Source organism: Haliotis rubra, unplaced genomic scaffold (assembly GCF_003918875.1).
Source record: "Haliotis rubra isolate DU_JTF1 unplaced genomic scaffold, ASM391887v1 Scf956, whole genome shotgun sequence".
NCBI lineage: Eukaryota > Metazoa > Mollusca > Gastropoda > Lepetellida > Haliotidae > Haliotis > Haliotis rubra.
Genome location: NW_025767697.1, coordinates 272,702 through 292,758, shown reverse-complemented (window position 1 = coordinate 292,758; position 20,057 = coordinate 272,702). Strand labels below are relative to the sequence as shown.

At 39.4% G+C, this 20,057-nt stretch overlaps 1 protein-coding gene and 1 long non-coding RNA gene across 2 annotated transcripts in view; one reads left to right on the top strand and one right to left on the bottom strand.

Moving 5' to 3' along the window:
• Positions 1-20,057, top strand: part of LOC124265002 (mucin-22-like) — a 148,126-nt gene that overhangs the window by 34,512 nt on the left and 93,557 nt on the right. The window lies entirely within an intron of this gene.
• LOC124265012 lies at positions 1,409-14,001 on the bottom strand. The gene is made up of 3 exons (XR_006895317.1): positions 13,914-14,001; positions 7,529-7,531; positions 1,409-1,442 (listed from the first exon to the last, which is right to left on the bottom strand). It is a non-coding gene; the product is annotated as an uncharacterized LOC124265012 (long non-coding RNA).

The window sequence follows — 20,057 nt, the reverse complement described above, 5'->3', positions numbered from 1 at the left end:
GCTCCCATATACATGATTTATCTATCTTCCTTGGAACTGCATCTGATAACAAATTCTCAAATTGCAGCGTCCTTTACGGCCGTTACACCTACGAGTGGACAACCTACTCGTTCGACAGGGAATATAACAACACAGTGGACTTCAAAATCAACGATGGCATCAACAACATTTTCAACAACAGACACAAGTGAGTATACGAAAAAACACGCATTTCTTCACGGTATGTACACACTATATTCGTATATTGCTTGTACCTACATAGAGACGTTATGTGGCAGTTTATGTAGTTTCATGTCGATATAGTGAGAACTACATCTGAACAGAAGGGTTGTAGTACAAACAACCACAACTGAATCACTGTTGTAGACAATTGGCTCCACCATATCCATACAGTAATAGATGGGTTGTAATACATTCAGTCTTTGTCTTATAGGCGTGAAAACAATCAAGCACCCAGTAGTACACTTTGCAACCCAGCTAAGTACCTCTTGATCTCTTTATACTATTAAATAGGGCTGCTCAATATAACCGGATTACCGATATTTACTGATTCAGACATTAAAATCGATACGTATGGCGATACGCTGCTCGAAAACCGGTATTTCGACATGCATTCGGAAAACATCGTAACACTCGGAAATCTTTGAATATTTCCGTTTTTCACACTGGAAGTAGGGTTAAGTTCGGTTTGAAGTTGTGTTCTTAATGTTTGTTCAAATGTTTCGCAATGTTTTTGATGTGAATGTTTTAAACCTCAGGGTTTTTTTGAGAGTGGAGAAACTAGTTCAAACTAGTAACGACTGTGTTGATGTTAAATTGTTCTTTTCCTTGTTTCATCATAATTACAAGTTTTTATTAAAGCTTAATCAGGCATAGTGAATTTGTTGTAAGTACTTTTGTGTTTTAAAACATTTCTTTTCTTTGTTTCATCATAATTACAAGTTTTTATTAAAGCTTAATCAGGCATAGTGAATTTGTTGTGTTTTAACTTGTTCATAAGTACTTTTGTGTTTTAAAACATTTCTTGCAATATATTGCAATACATATCGCAATATATGCTTTCGCATCGCAAATTATCGCAACATGAAAATTCTCTGCAACATCCAACCCTACTAATAAATCGGAAAAACAATGACATTGATTAACTATGTGGAAAATATAATATTTTGTATGGAAGTATAAGTCCAAAACATTCTCAACAAGAATCGTTTTGTGCAAACATACATACTGTTTCGGGTATACAGGTTGAAAACCCCCACAGTATTACAATGTCAGAGAAAGGAAGCAATGGAGTAATTGAAAGGGCTATAACACTAATGTTTTTTGCCGGGATAATCAAAGCCAACATCCAATGGCCACGAATCAAAGATTCTCCTAAATCGTTAATTTAAAACTGGAGCAGAGAACTGAAACATACGCAAGCTGACGCCCTCAAGACTGCACTTATTTTCTGAACGTATTGTTTCAGGCAACATTTGGGATATTGTGATAGCCGTATCTGTGGTGTGTGGTATTCTGGTGCTCATCATTGTAGTCCTCGTCATATATTTGTAAGTACTTCATATTGTCTCAAATGCACATATCAAACACAGTGCCACTGTTATAAGGTTACATGTATATGAATCTTTTAAAAAAGTATAACGAACCCATTATTGAGAATTGCGGTTATTTCGTGATAGCATTGATGCTATCACTGCTTGGTAATTAATCAAAGTATATAGAACATAATGACTGGGAGTAACAAAATCCAAAAGACTCTTAAAGTATTAGTTAACGGTGAATACCCGACGGATAGTTTTCAGTAATTCTCCGATCAAAAGGTACAACATGAGACCATGGAATGAGTTAACTTTAAACGATTGAGAAATGTTGTATCGGCACATGTGATATGTGCCTAAGCGGAGCAGGCTCGAACACCTTGAAAATATACTTTCAGCACTAGCAAAGTGGTGCGGGTTTGAAAGTCAGCAGAACTTTCGCTTCACGATCGTTGTAGGTCCACGTTTGATAAAGAGTTTGCCCTGTCCTGTGAAGTCCGAGTCAACTTGTAATGAAGGGAGGGATTGAGTAAATCTTTATTTATCATATCCCTAATGTTGATATAATTATTGTATGAATGTGCGCCAGAACATGAATGCAGTGTTGTTAGTTAGAAGTCCCGGTCGTCCGACCCTCACTCCTTGACGTAGCATCCCCCAACGGACCAAGCGAATGTAGCTTGAGCTTACATCTCCCCTGACAATGTGGACGGCCATGTCAATAGGTAACTGTTTACTGTCGCCCAATCGGCAGTTAGGACACCACTATGGTATTTTGCTTTACTTTCTGCTGTTGAACATAATATTATCAATTGTGTATATTGTCAAATGTTCATCACTGCAGCATGCTGGTGAAGCCATTCAGGAAGAAAAAATAACACTTCACCGAAAACAGGAACGTCTGTTGGGCATGGTGAAACAAATGTCTACTATGGAATTCAACGCAACACAAGCGACTCTGTTGACGAACATAACTACGTCCACATAACCAGCAGTGAAGGGCCTTTCTATGCTAACTCTGTCAGTGGAGATGATCCATATGTTAACACCTAGAACTTAGTGCTACTCAGTCGTAGATATAGTAACATAAATCATTATGTACCTGTATAGTCACGTTGAAATCAATCAACGTTCTTTATGAAAGGCGTTAGCGAATATGTGCTTATAAAGTCTATATTCTAAACGTTTCTTTGTGCACTATTGCTGTAAACGGTGAAAATATGTTTCATATAACACATTATGCTTTACAGTATTCAGATATAATTATTCCTTACCTTCCTTTATTAAAGTCTCATTTATCACCTGATCAGTCACATGCTTGATAAATGCGAAATTTCAATGCATTTAGTTTATCTGCTTCACTACTCATGACTCATCCTTTTCCACCATCCATACGTTTAGTTACTAATTCAACTAAATGAACAGTTTTAAGAACAGATAGTCGCTCACAGCGCTAATTTCAAATATGTCTTATTAAAACAAGTATCATGTGGACAAGTCCTGTTACTTTGACATGGAACATGCGGCTTGTTACTGTTGTTGATGACGAAATGTTCTATGTTAATGCAGAAATTCTGTGAGAGTAATAAATACACAGATCACGTCATGTGGTTAATTTGTTTAAAAGTTTGGTTATTGTGATTCAAGAAGTATTTTATGCTGAAACGTAGCTGGTCATACACAGAGTTTTGAACTTAGAAACAAGATCCAAACTACATAGTCTTGATGGCAGGGTTCTTAGCCATGGTGAAGCAGGTAGTAAGGCCATCTGGATTCTTTGTGTCGGGGTCTAAACAAAAATAACATGTACAACACTTAGACAAAATGTTTTCCAGGAATGACATAAGATGTTCATACTTATCAGGGAAACTACATAATTCACACAGTTGCGCCAATAGTGTTCCGATTCGTAACTCTGTACCTATTTACAACATGAAGGTTGCTACATGTATATCAGGTGCCGCTATTCAGATATAGTACACGTGCAGCCAATAATCCACCAGTCGTGGACAATAATAATACATACAGTTTCTTTTCTTTACATCAATATGTAAATAAACTTTCCTGGTATGATAACCCGAATGGTGCTTTGTCCTTACTTTGTACCCTGATTTTCCTGTAAATATCACGACGAGGTAAACAGTGATGTTATTACTCAATATGAGAAAGCCAGTAACAGCATTTCCCAACTGTTTTGTATACAATGAGTGAGTGAGTGAGTTTAGCTTTATGTCGCACCCAGCATTATTCCAGCTATATGGCGGCGGTTTGTAACTAATCCAGTCTGGACCAGACAATTTGTATACACTAAATGTTCTATGGAAGTAAAATCTAGGCAGTTAAGCTTAGGAGTGGCAAGTAAAAGTGTCTACACAAACCTGGTGATTCGTAATGTTGGCATTTTCCTTCCTTTGGAACTGTTTTAAACTAGGCAGTCTCCCAATCAGACATCAAAATGTTCCCCACATGGGTACAATACGTGAAGACCATTTCTGGTGTCCCCCGCTGGGATACTGCTGGAATATTGCTAAGAGGGGCGTAAAACCGCACTCACTCAGGCACTCAATGCTCCACCAATAAAATTCATTCCGTTCAAACAACATAATGGTTCACGAACGCATGATGGCAGCCAACATTATTTCATCATAGATCCAACATTTGTGCCTTGAAATGAGGATTTGTCATTAAATGCAGATTCAAGAGGCAAATAACGAACCAGCGCTCCGAATACAGGACGGGTTCTCTACAGTCTTGTCACGTAGCTCCAGATTAAACATGAATGATAACAACAGATTTACGATGAAGCAACCGAAATATATTCAGTCACCAGGTAACTTGACTGGCTCGAATGAAGAGAGAGATATTGAGAACACTGTATCACCTGGAACAGGTGACCTGAAAGCCGACACTGATCAACTTGAATCAATAGACATGTTTCTCTTTGATCGTGGAAACAGTACAAAATCAACGTGTCATGTGACCGACAACGATGTATACAATGGGGGACCTCCTACTACAAAGAACCATGATGTCAGTCCAGATGACGGCAACAAGGCTGAAGAAAGCATGCCTGAAGATGACTTGTATCATGGAGAAGAAGATGTCAGTGGCTGTACAGTTAAAGGGATGGTTGACAATGATATATATGAGAGTTCTGGATATGACACTAAAGTTGCAGAGCAGATTGGTGAATGTGAGGATGTGTCTGTTTCAGCTACCCAAGATATCAACACAGCGGGATCAGCTAAGGAGGAGGTTGACATCATGTCGAATGACCTCTACCACAGTTTCGTCTAAACCTTGCACGCTCATTGCAGCTGGTTATGTTCCTGATTCTATGTCGATGACCTCCCAGACATATCTACCAGGCATTACACGTAAACATATGATTTGAGGCATAAACATTATGAATTAGGAATAATTGAAATAGATAAATAGCTATACCAAATGTATATATAGTAGTCACATATAGTACACAAACATACCATTTGAAAACCTTGCATAAAAATCGTATTTTGTTAAAAAATCGTCATTGTTAAAACTGTCTTAAATATCCTTCTTGCCAGTATAAGACTGTATTCACTCGGTATTAACATTATTATGTCTTGTATATGCTAGGACATTCTGATGGATAGATATCTCCTACTGGGCGTGTAGGTATGAAGGATTTTCCTGCACCAAATGAAGTGCGTTTATCAGTTCCGCATTTCAGTAATGTCACAACACGTCCAGTTATTGTGTCAGGTAAACAGGTGATTCGTAGATGCTTCCTACATGAACGGGCGAAACCCGCATGTACGTGTTTCGTGTAGACAAATATAGAAACGCATTGGGTGCTGGGGCGGTGTTCTGCACTGATCAGTGGATTCTGGTCCCTCGTCACAAGCCGGCAGTGTTACACTTACACTTTATTGAAAGCAGAGTATGTTTTGATGCTTTCTTAGTATACAGGTCAAGATAAATCAGAAGCAGGCTTATTTGGTTTAGTCGTAGTTATCCGATTTAAGAAGAACGAATACCTAAACGTGGCAATACCAAAGAAGATATAGAGTAAGTAGCTTCGTCTGGAAATGAATGGTTTTGACAACCTTCATACATTACTGTCAGTACAACAGATGATTTATTATGTTGTAATCCACAGCAAGAGAATGAACTCAACCCAACTTTACAACCCAACTAATTGATTTCGCACGATAAGTAATCTTGCTACATATGATAAATATTCATAAATATTACGCACGCTCTTTGTATATTCGCTGACTCAAAACAAATTGGGTTTTACCAGAGATAGCATTGTGTTACTATCTAAGAGTAATATATGCAGCTATATTATGCTAAGTATACTTTACATTCGAAGGTGACTCCAAAATAGGATCATACTTAGCCCGGCATAGATGACATTAAACGAATTATTATCTTCTGGTGTCACCAGAACTGGAGACAGATGTATAGAGGACTTGTCGAAAAGCTTTACAGTACAGCTTCAGTGTTTTGTCGGTGAATGGATACATGTCTTGCACGAGGTGTATGGGGATGGAGATACAGCGACATGTCGTGTGAAATCTGCTGGGTCGTGCAATAAGTTTCTCGCCAGCAGCCAGCAGGGCCTAGTCGTCAATTGTAATGGGAAGCAGTACTGTCGTGAAGCCATGAAGGTACAACTCATTAACAACTGCAATGTTACCGTTGCTGCTGCTGAAGTGAATCAAATCCATCAAAGGTGAGACATCAGCTTAATATGGCTGCATATAGCAGTCACATAAGGTGCCATTCTTGGATATTCGATCCTGACGTACAGTATGTACATAACCTCAGCTGTAATTGCGCTGTCAGCACATCACAATACATTGACACATGACATTGTATTGGCTCCTTTAGATTAGCTTCCTGACATCCATACAAGTTGTAAGCCGATAAAGATCGAATGGTTTTAATGTTTGTTTACTGATCTATCACCGTCCTCTACGGCTTTGAACCACAGGAACCCGTTGTCGCTATCTAGGATAAACATAAACCATAGATCTACACACACGTCATGTATATAAATATAGTGCTACTCTATTTAGATGTGTGTAGATGTATGGTCTATGTTTAACCTGCATAGCGATAACGGGTTCCTGTGCTTTGAACGTAGCTCTTGTTGTTAACCATTTTCCTCAGACTCGCAAGGGTACATCCACGAATGTACAACCTCACGAACTGCAAATTATTGATGTTTCTACTGACATGCATTACAGGTGTATCAAAATTCAGTTTGCCTTCAGGATGTCTGCTAAAGATTAAATAACTATATTCTCAGTGTGATCTTTATTAGAGATGGAAAACTGGGATGACATGTGCAACGGCCATACAAAACTTTATCATTGACGCATGGAAATAATGCACGAAATTACATAAAAGTGATCTAAGTTTAAATTAGTTTTCACCAACCCATACTTGATGTAAGAAGTGACTGACGGGCAGGCGTCATTTTAACTAAACTGCGTAGATCGATGCTCATGATGTCAATCACTCGATTGGTCAAACCCTACCAGACCTTATAAAGAAGAAATATTACCGAATGCCAGGTTAAACAGCAAACAAACCAACAAACATAATGACATTTTGTATTTGATAGTGACCAAGAGCATTCGTTGGGGAGTTCTCGGAAGGTAGTTCAGGATGGTTGACGGATACATACATACATACAAACATACATACATACTAACATTTGTATAGCACGGATATCCAGCTGCTCAAAGGCGCTTTGTTTTTCCCTCGTTCACTGGATGTCAATCTCAACGGCGCATCGTATTGTCAATCTCAACCCCCCTGGGAAGCATACAACTCTTGCAGCCACTAGGCGCACCGAGTTATTGTGGCATTCCCATCCTTACGAGGTACCCATTCACAGCTGGGTGGACTGGGACACATAGTCACAGTACTTTGTCCGTGTTTACTGTACGTTGCTGTACCCGCAACTAGGTGTTTGCACGTATTCATGTGGCCACCATCTGGTCATATAGCAACGGATTCGTGGGTTCTTTTAAGTGCACAGGGTTGTGTACTGTACACTAGGGGTTGTGACAACACTGAAAGAGTCTGCACACAAAGTTGACTTCAAGGTTTTTTACACCCGGTCACAGGTAGGCTCGATCCCGCATGTCAGTAGAAACATCAATAATTTGCAGTTCGTGAGGTTGTACATTCGTGGATGTACCCTTGCGAGTCTGAGGAAAATGGTTAACAACAAGAGCTACGTTCAAAGCACAGGAACCCGTTATCGCTATGCAGGTCAAACATAGACCATACGAAGAAGGGAAGAAGAGTGAATGACAGCAGCAGCCATGTTTTTTATGGTTGGTCGAATAATGGTCGAAATGGTACAAGTTGATAGTAAAGACGTGACAGAACGTACACCGGGGCAGAGTGGCCTATGTGCTTTTGTTTGCTTTTTGATTTCGCTTTTTTCAGGCATATATACAGGTTGACATATGTAAATGTATACAGTTCAATACTTAGAGAATAACCAACGAGGCACGAGTGATTATGTGAAATATGCCCGAGTTGAAATAATGTTCACAGTGCCGAGCCTTGGCGAGGCATTGAACTTTATTTTAACGAGGGCATATTTCCCGTAATCACTCGTACCGAGTTGGTTATTCTATTTATTACCCATAATGTAGTTTAAAAAGAAGAACCACGAAATAAAAAAAACACCCGGAGACAGACTTGTGACCTCGATCAGCTGATTCGTATTCATCCGCGTATTAAATTCCAGCGGTAATAACATAACAACGCTATGGAAAATAGTACCTCATAAAATCGCTTTAAAATACAACAAAAGATTTTCTATGGAATAATTTATTAACATTTGTTAATATGATAAAATTGATCTTTTAAATGCAACATCATTGAACGTTATAACAGCTAAAACGTTGTTTGATCAAGTCAGTGCGCCGGAACATCGTTCATTCACGACTGACGTGTATCTAGTGACAGGGTGATGGTGTAGTGTTGAAACACACTTTGGCAAAAACCTGTCAATTTTGGGGGAAAGTCAACGGTTTGGAAATCTAAAAGACAACCATCCCACGAATTCATGTAGAAAAGGTTTTCTGTACCCAGCAGGTTGGAAGATTAAACAACATTTTGTTCTGTGGAAGGCGTGTTACAGTCACGTAACTGGTCCAAGTACAGTACAGCATTTCCAAGAAGGATAACTCTAGTCAGATTCCGAGTCAATGAAATGTGTCAATCTCAGCATCGGATACAGGGAAAAACCTTTCGGACTGATTAGGAATGCGTGGATCAAAAATTCATTTAGCACTGATTCCGATAAGAAAGAAGCTGTTTTCTGGTTCGATGGCATGGACGCCGTGGCAGATCGACTCACTTGTCACACTTAAGGTAACGCCTTTAGTCAGTATCCTGCTAATTCTATTTCCCCGAATTCAGTTTTAACAACAATAACATTGTTACATGTACATCGAAATAATTTACCTTCTCAACGCTTCTATATAGCATGATTGTGTAAACTGGACCATAGTTTTAGGAAGTAGGCTTCATGGTCAAGATTAATGTATACATATTTTGTGGTATTATAATATCATATGATTTGTGTCTTGATGTATGAAATATTTGGAGTGAAATCTTTCTTACAACAGTTGTATATGATATTCTTGGCTAAAATAATTATCCGATTTAATGCATATTTATGCTTTCCTTTAATCCCAAACAGTACCTGGGGATTTGTAAAACTCAATTCTACGTCTACAGTTCTGAGCCATATTTTCATTTCACGCCATATGCTTTTCACCTTGTCACACTCCCCTACGATATGATAAATTGTTTTGTCATAATCGTTGCAAAAAGGTACATTTAGGGCTATCCACAAAGTTGATTTTGTAGAGGAAATGTCTGATTGCCAATATTCTGTGAATGGTTCTGTACTGCAACCATTTTTATTCGGTACTTGGAGTACATTTATTTGCGATCGAATTGTAACATTTGCCCTATGTTCCCGGTGCGGACACTCGCTTTATCACTTACACGCACAGGCAGTAGTCGGGCGGCGATTTTTCATCGTCGGCGTAGTCGTTGGTGAGGCGATGGCCTTGGTCGACGCCCCGTCCTGCCGCACAATCCGTTCGCTTCTGTGGATGATCTGGGCCCGTCTCCTCGCCTCGTCTCCCTGACTGGTCTCCCTGACTGACCATGTCAGGTCACTGACCTATGCACATACGTAAGATCCCCCGACGTAAGGAGGTGTTAATGATAAGAGGGCATTCACCGAATGTTTGTTGAATGCATTAAACAGACAAAGGGGATAGAATTTCGGTGTACTTTGGATACATATTGAAACAATTATGTCGTTTGAATATATGAAGTTATAAAGAAACTTATTGAAATGGTTTAGTCTGTGACAATAGTATTATCTGAACTTTTAAAATATTTTAATCACATAAGCACAGAAAGATTGTGTGTGAGTGAGTTTGGTTTTACGCCGCTTTTAGCAATATTCCAGCAATATCACGGCGGGGGACACCAGAAATGGGCTTAACACATTGTACCCATGTGGGGAATCGAACCCGGGTCTTCGGCATGACGAGCGAACGCCTTAACCACTAGGCTACCCCACCGCCCCCACAGAAAGATTATCTACAAGAAACTATAATAGTGTATGTATATCAGTTCGCAATTATCGATACAAAAGTGTTTATCTACGTTTTTCCTAAAATTTCTAACGTATTGCTACTACAACACAGTGACGTCAAACGTTTATACAAGTTGTGACAATTTCCCTGTTTCCCTCTGATGGTAACGTTACGCATCATGCACTTAAACACGCTACTTGACAGTATATACAAATATGGTTTTGTTTACATGGGCGTGGAGCGTTAGGACAGCCTAGTGGTTAAAGCGTACGCTCGTCACGCCGACGGCCCGGGTTCGATTTCCTACATGAGTACAATGCGTGAAGCCCATTTCTGGTGTCCCCCGCCGTGATATTACTAGAAAAGCGGCGTAAAACCCAACTAACTCACGTAAAGGTCGATTTTACATGACATGCTTATTGTGTGGTCGAAGATTAATAGATAACTCATTTCTGTACAATAACATTTTTTATTTGTACATATACAAGTTGTTAAAATTCGATTATTTTCTCTTACTTACAAAAATATGGAGGAGATGATTTTGATTCTGCCCACGGTTGATATATAATTCCTCCCACCTTTCGTGACTTTTTTTACAGATCGTGAAATATCTGTTATTATTTCTGCTACTAAGGGGCACTAATCGAACTTAGATGCCTTGGTGTCGTCGTATGTCTATTTTGTTACTTTCGTACTGCAGGATCTTTGACGAACTGACTTTCTCGATTTCACAGTCAATGAATGACTGACAGTATGTCATGGACAACACTACAAAATTGTACCAGCCGTCCCCACAACAAGTACTTGTGTATCAGTCGCTTGAATGATTTTCCCTGGCTCAAATGAGTTTAATATAAGGAAATAAGTTTGCTGATCATTTAGGCGCTCCAACACGGTTGATATTAGACGCTAAATGAGCCACGTAATTTTAGAGACCATGTTTTTGTCTGCGGATAATCGAAACTAGACATATAAATTATCAGTCACATGGCATTTATCAGTCACATGGACTCAAATACAAAAGACATGTCAGCCAAGTCATGAAAACTGAAATCAGCTGTGATAAGATATATATAGTGTACGATTTTGTTTCCTTTGAAAGCCAATTTTGGATGAAAATTAGCTTTGTTGTCAGAAGATACAGCAGTAAACAGTAAACACAGCTGTTCTTCTATTTGTCATATGTCATTGTGTTTCACTCGTCACTATATGGCTGACATATTGCCGACGTGACGTTATATGTTAACTCACTCGCTCATTGTGTTTCAGGTAGTATGAACATGTGTGGTCCAGTCACAACAACAGTAAACGGGTCGGTGTACCTCCATTCTCCCGGCTTCCCTGACAGTGTCGGTGTGAACAGCAGCTGTGTTGTTAGGATCACAGGGCAGACTTTACAAGTAACATTGGTGGAACAGCGGATGACGTCAGGGATGCTGAACATCTCAGGTGACGGGAAACAACTCTGGACAAACGTGAACACGGTCCAGTACAATAGGGTATTACCGGGACCAGCTGCCGAAATAGTTAAAGTCTATGATAACCATGATCAGGATGGATCACATCTATGGATACGTGTTGCTGGTATGTAATGCATAAATAAATGTATATTTTGACTTTTCCCGTGAAATAATAGCAGCTATAAGTATTTATTCTGTTCATGTAACTATTTATCATTCAATTAACATTTAAATATGATCTGATGCCATCCCTATACTTAGCGTAATGTAGTCACAGGTGTTTTGCATCCTATTCCTCCTTAAATATATAACATCTGGCTCTACTTTTCTCCATGCTCTGCTAGTGTCCCTCTTAAACAGACAACTCGGACCTAGAGATTGCTACAGAAAGAACTTGTTCAAAGATTCAGGTCAGATGAACATAACGATAACCCGAGAAATACCGGTTGCATCAACCACAGCTACATCAACACATCATCCGTCACGTTCACAGAGTACATCCGGTCCAATTACTTCGGATACACCAAGAACTGAAACAACGACACGTGCACATTCTACAGCAATTGGTGAGTGTGTGCTACGTTGTAAGGCCTGGGTATACACTCTACAATGAGGTCGACCCCCTCCCCGGGCAAACAGTCTGGCCCATGGGCAAGAATATTTACTTTTGCTCAAAATATATCATGTTTTTTCTTGTTTTGGAGGTTGTAAATGAATGAAAGTATATTAATATGTATCATGACACCACATTTAAATTAATTTGACTTAATGCGACCATACAATGTTTTCATTTTGTAGGGCAACAGCACTTATGCATTTAAATTAATTTAGGTTTAATAATGTATCTACATCTTTTCATGGACCGATGTACCGGTATATTTAATGCGTATGAAAAAAAGATAATACATAAATAAAAACAATCAGGGCTACCATATACAAGTCTATCTTCCTTTGAACTACATCTGATCAGAACATCTTAAGTTGCAGCGTCCTGTGAGACCGCTACATCTACGCGTGGAGTTGCTACTCGCTCGACAGGGATTATTGTAACACATTGGCCTCCCAAATCAACGACGATGGTATCAACAACAGTTTCAACTACAGAGACAGGTGAGCATACGCGATTACACGCATTTCCTCACGGTTTGTTTACACTACAATTTTCCATCGCCTGTAAATACACACAGCCATTGGGTAGTTTAGTCATTTAATGTCGATATGATGTGTACCATGCTTAAGAACTACTGATCAGAAGGTTGTAATGCATTCGGTCGTTGTCTGAAGGCGTAAACCAAAAAAAGGCGCTCGGTGGTCGGAATCTGTACTATAAGCCGATCGGAAACGTTACCTTCCAGTGCAGATTTACGATACAAATGTCACGTATATTGTATATTTGGTGACTCTCAGATAAATTAACGAAACTGTCAGCTTGCAGTATTGTACATTCGAGTGTTCAGTGTGATGTGCATATGCAATTTCTGCTGATTTATCCTTTCTCAGGACCTTTAACATTACTAAGGTGAACATTGCTTGAATGAGCTGCATATGTACGATTATTAAACAATATGTGTAACTATAAGTTTTAACTTTTATTGTCAATACAATATAAGAACAGGGTAAAACACGTTAATGGCAAGCAACCACAGACAGGGTGGCCAAACCATGGTACGTGTTCTCCCCCTACAACATGCATGGTATCGCAGCAGGATTTACACTTTCCTTTCAGCTGTTCGCGATCACTTGGGAGGATGTCGCAAATAAAATGAACACATATTTTACGATTAAACAGTGGTAGATTTGATAACCTTTGTTTGTAGTTGACCATCACACTCACCATTATTCCAGCTATATGGCAGCGGTGTGTAAAGAATCGAGTCTCGACCAGACAGTCCATTGATAAGCAGAATGATCATCGACCTATTATGACGTAGTCAGCGAGGCTCTTATGAATATTATGTGAAAGCCACCACGTAAATGAAAACTGAGGATTTTGTAGAATTTGTACACCTGAAGCTCCTCTTGATTGCATAGTGTCAACGTTAAATACGAATAAATCAGAAAACATTGAAAGGGAATAGGGGTAACTGAATCCGTTATTGCACTTACATTCCGCGCCAACATCCGATGGCCACGAGGTCGAATCCAAGATTCTCCCAATTCATGTTCAAGTGGGATTCAGCTACTCTCTAAATATCTATTGTTACATTCTTAAAACGGTGAATCCAAGGCTGAGCAGTGAACTGAAACATATGCCTGCAGAGGTCCGCAAGACTGCGCACATTTTCTAAACGAATTGCAATACACATATGTTTCAGGCAACAGTGGGCATGTTGTGATAGCCTTATCTGTGGTTTGTGGTGTTCTGGTACTCATCATTGTAGCCCTCGTCATATATATGTAAGTACTTCATGTTGTCTTTAATGCACATATCAGACCCAGTGTCACTTTGGTTCTGTACTGTCTGTTGTTGAACATGTGTGTACATTGTAAAATATTTATCACTGCAGCATGGTAGTGAAGCCATCCAGAAAGAAGCATGACAATTCATCGAATACTGGAACATCTGTTCATTATGGTGTGAAAAGCATTACCAGTAATGGACCCCCCAATAGATGATGGTCTCTCGCACCTCAGTGACACCACCAACACGTATTCTGGCTTCAGTCGACATGGTAAGACAAATGTCTACGATGGAATGCAGCGTGGTACAAACAACGCTGGTGAAGAACATAATTACGGTCACATTACCAGCAGTGGAGGGCCTTTCTATGTTAACTCTGTCAGTGGAGATGATCCATGTGTTAACACCTAGAGATAACCCAAAGACATAGACTCAGAGGCAGCTTCCGTGGTTCACATTATGCACCTGTTATGAAACGAATGTGTGCGTGTAAAGTATATACTCTAAGCGTTCTTTTGTATGTTATATCACTTAAAAATATGTCCCATGTTCCATATTTTGTCAGTGGAGGCGATTCATCCGTTAACACATATATCCAACAGAGAAACTGGTGCTATTCAGCAGTAGCTGCAGTTGTATCTACCATATATGCACCTGTATACGAAAACTGTATACGAAATTTGAAACCAACCAACGTTCTTTATAAGAGAGAATATGTGATGTGTGAAGTATTAACTCCAAACCTTCTTTCTACATATATTAGGATTCGTCCGTTCTACCACAATCTCTTAGCATACAATGGCTTTAGATACACTATTAATGTTGCTAATTTAATGGAGATGCTGATATAGTAAATGGTAAGATTCGGTTGAGGGGACACCTGTCTCATGGGGGTATCGGGTATATCTTGAACCGACAGTCAACTCCACCGTTACAAAGGGAGCACCTAAATGGACATAATTTCATTTTACATCTTGTATGTCCAAACATGATGCTTCAGCTCGATATGACACGTTTGTGTGTCATTCAAGTTTTTATTGCCATCATTGCTCCGAAATATGTCAGTGAGCTTACCTGACAGCGGATAGTCGGATGGAGCTCTTGGCTGAACTTGGACGAGTGTGCTAGAATGACCCTCATTAACCATTGGCAGATGAGAATGGTATATCCAGGGTTTGCATTAAGACAAATTATATTCACATGAAAAACAAAACTAGAAAAGAGAGGGAAAGCAGTGGCGAATCAGTCACCGATTTAAGAGACAACCATTTGAGTTGCGAATCACATGTTTCGTTGAATAGCAGGGGATTATGATGTTCCTATTAAGGCGCATGTATTATCATCAAATGCAATCATACGTTATCCATTTGGATTACATGAAAGTATCAATTATGTAAAAATCAGGAATGCTGTCCGTTATAATATGATATTAAGCCATCGTTATGGAGTATCTTATCACGGATCTGGAATTCCATGTCATAGATATGTTTGATGTCAATTTTCTCGCATGGGGTTCTCGCCCTCGTGCATATACGAATCGGAAACAACTTACAATTTCCTAATTTGTGAAAAACTTGATTCTTAGCACATTATGTGGAGCATGACAGTACTTGCAATTGCTATGGCTGCCAACCGTGTTGAAAGACGATGAGGTTAAGATGGGCAATTTCAAACTGACCTTTGTCAGTGGTGGGTAATACCGCCAATCATTAACTCGACATGGCGTACAGCAAATGAGTCTCGATGCTACTTGGTCAGAACAGCCCCACTCTTGTTACAGAAACTGAGATAATTAAGACAACTGGTCAGAGGGCACTGACACCTAGGCACATGCCGATTCGTTTTTTTAGGTTCATTGATGGAACAAACAAATCGAACAAGAATTCACGATCATATCCTATTCGTCAGTATTAGACCAATTGAAGATGGAAAAGAGTAATGGACGGAAACGTTTTTGGCAAGCGATTTCTCCAAATTTCAATATATCATAGTATACAGTATCTGATGAAGGCAACATTCTAACATGTGCAAGTAAATTTGTCAGGAGGAAAAATGTGTCGCACTTTTGTGATAAAGGTTTCCCAGATAATTAGCTGAATACCATTGTTGATTTACCACCGTGAAAGGTGGGTAGTTGACAAGGAAGTGTAAATCATTGTTGCCAGCTTTCACGTCATAATGAAATGCAGTTTCAAACAGATAGAGCTTAACAATGAACTCCTAATATGCCTTTTTTGAAAGGATTTATACTTGACAAGTCCCACATTGGTAGTGGGTATCAGAACACATAATTCGTGATTGATCCAGTTTTCCTTGTACACCAAAAAACTAACACTAAAACTGTAACACGGGGCACTGAACACAACGCATGTTGCATTAATGTTGGGATGTGATACTTGTAAACCTTCGTAACTGCGTATTTCACAACTAAATTGCATCCGTGAAAGTTTTAAGTAAATATATTAAATTGGAATTATAGTCTTTAAAATGCTCTAATTTAATAACTCAACACTTGTAGAATGCTGAATGTGGTACTATCGACTACTATTTTACTGCAATATGTACCGATATAACGACGTAACAGATAATAATATAATTCTGTTTTATTTCTATTTTGTGTGGACAAAAAAGATACAAATATTAATATAAAAGATAAATATAAAATACATGTTCGAAAAATGGTTTTTGTGCTAGAGAGAGTTGAATATAAATGCTGGATTAAAAATAGTGGTGTAACAATATATTTACATATGGCTAATGTTTGGTGAGTGTCACGTTTGGCAAAACCAGTTTTGATGACAACACCTTCTGGTCAACTAAGCTGAGTGACTTTAATTAATATGGTTTCTTGGAACGCTCTGCCCTGTCGACTCTCCAAATGTTAAGGTTCCTGGGATCACTGTACATACCAAGCTGCATCTATTCTCGAAGATGCTCCTCATTTGTCACAGTATCGTACTGATGCAACTTTGAGTAGTCGTGCTCCTCCTCCTTGCTTCCCAGCTGACACAAGGCGGAGTAGGAGCTTGAAGCAGCATCGGCCAGTCCAGCATGTCCAGATACCCTGGAATCTGGCGCTTCATAAATTACAGAAGTGATGTCATTTCTTTTCCCAAACTGATAGATGTAAAATATTGAGCTGTTGGTAGAATCTGGTTTACACGGAGGCAGTTCTGATGTTTCCACTCCCAGGTGTCCAAAGACTACATCGGACGCTTCATAAATTGTGGAAGTGACAGCTGTCCTGTTTGGGGGATCTGAGTGTGAACTGAGGACATCGGTTTTACACGGAGTTGGTTCTCGCATTTCAATTCCGAGATGTCCATCCAAATCTTCATAGATTGCAGAACTGAATTGTTTCCTTTTCAGGAACTGGCGGAGATGTTGTTGGTAGCTTTTGGTAGGGTTGGTGTCACCGTGAGCCACATTTCCCGTGTCTGTGCTGTAGTGGCCACGGGCGACATCGGACTCTTCATAGTTCGTAGAATCGTTACAGGTCGGTCTAATGGCATTTTTACGTATAACATCCGCATGATCGTAGTTTGGGGAAATGTTCTGTTTCGTGATTGTACTGAAATTGAAAAACGTTAGAAAACCAAATGTTTTTTCGTCATACAGCTTGATGTCTTAAAGGTAAGATTAAAAACGTCGAAATCTCGATTAAAAGTTTTAACTTTTATTGTCAATACAATATAAGAACAGGGTAAAACACGTTAATGGCAAGCAACCACAGACAGGGTGGCCAAACCATGGTACGTGTTCTCCCCCTACAACATGCATGGTATCGCAGCAGGATTTACACTTTCCTTTCAGCTGTTCGCGATCACTTGGGAGGATGTCGCAAATAAAATGAACACATATTTTACGATTAAACAGTGGTAGATTTGATAACCTTTGTTTGTAGTTGACCATCACACTCACCATTATTCCAGCTATATGGCAGCGGTGTGTAAAGAATCGAGTCTCGACCAGACAGTCCATTGATAAGCAGAATGATCATCGACCTATTATGACGTAGTCAGCGAGGCTCTTATGAATATTATGTGAAAGCCACCACGTAAATGAAAACTGAGGATTTTGTAGAATTTGTACACCTGAAGCTCCTCTTGATTGCATAGTGTCAACGTTAAATACGAATAAATCAGAAACATTGAAAGGAATAGGGGTAACTGAATCCGTTATTGCACTTACATTCCGCGCCAACATCCGATGGCCACGAGGTCGAATCCAAGATTCTCCCAATTCATGTTCAAGTGGGATTCAGCTACTCTCTAAATATCTATTGTTACATTCTTAAAACGGTGAATCCAAGGCTGAGCAGTGAACTGAAACATATGCCTGCAGAGGTCCGCAAGACTGCGCACATTTTCTAAACGAATTGCAATACACATATGTTTCAGGCAACAGTGGGCATGTTGTGATAGCCTTATCTGTGGTTTGTGGTGTTCTGGTACTCATCATTGTAGCCCTCGTCATATATATGTAAGTACTTCATGTTGTCTTTAATGCACATATCAGACCCAGTGTCACTTTGGTTCTGTACTGTCTGTTGTTGAACATGTGTGTACATTGTAAAATATTTATCACTGCAGCATGGTAGTGAAGCCATCCAGAAAGAAGCATGACAATTCATCGAATACTGGAACATCTGTTCATTATGGTGTGAAAAGCATTACCAGTAATGGACCCCCCAATAGATGATGGTCTCTCGCACCTCAGTGACACCACCAACACGTATTCTGGCTTCAGTCGACATGGTAAGACAAATGTCTACGATGGAATGCAGCGTGGTACAAACAACGCTGGTGAAGACATAATTACGGTCACATTACCAGCAGTGGAGGGCCTTTCTATGTTAACTCTGTCAGTGGAGATGATCCATGTGTTAACACCTAGAGATAACCCAAAGACATAGACTCAGAGGCAGCTTCCGTGGTTCACATTATGCACCTGTTATGAAACGAATGTGTGCGTGTAAAGTATATACTCTAAGCGTTCTTTTGTATGTTATATCACTTAAAAATATGTCCCATGTTCCATATTTTGTCAGTGGAGGCGATTCATCCGTTAACACATATATCCAACAGAGAAACTGGTGCTATTCAGCAGTAGCTGCAGTTGTATCTACCATATATGCACCTGTATACGAAAACTGTATACGAAATTTGAAACCAACCAACGTTCTTTATAAGAGAGAATATGTGATGTGTGAAGTATTAACTCCAAACCTTCTTTCTACATATATTAGGATTCGTCCGTTCTACCACAATCTCTTAGCATACAATGGCTTTAGATACACTATTAATGTTGCTAATTTAATGGAGATGCTGATATAGTAAATGGTAAGATTCGGTTGAGGGGACACCTGTCTCATGGGGTATCGGGTATATCTTGAACCGACAGTCAACTCCACCGTTACAAAGGGAGCACCTAAATGGACATAATTTCATTTTACATCTTGTATGTCCAAACATGATGCTTCAGCTCGATATGACACGTTTGTGTGTCATTCAAGTTTTTATTGCCATCATTGCTCCGAAATATGTCAGTGAGCTTACCTGACAGCGGATAGTCGGATGGAGCTCTTGGCTGAACTTGGACGAGTGTGCTAGAATGACCCTCATTAACCATTGGCAGATGAGAATGGTATATCCAGGGTTTGCATTAAGACAAATTATATTCACATGAAAAACAAAACTAGAAAAGAGAGGGAAAGCAGTGGCGAATCAGTCACCGATTTAAGAGACAACCATTTGAGTTGCGAATCACATGTTTCGTTGAATAGCAGGGGATTATGATGTTCCTATTAAGGCGCATGTATTATCATCAAATGCAATCATACGTTATCCATTTGGATTACATGAAAGTATCAATTATGTAAAAATCAGGAATGCTGTCCGTTATAATATGATATTAAGCCATCGTTATGGAGTATCTTATCACGGATCTGGAATTCCATGTCATAGATATGTTTGATGTCAATTTTCTCGCATGGGGTTCTCGCCCTCGTGCATATACGAAT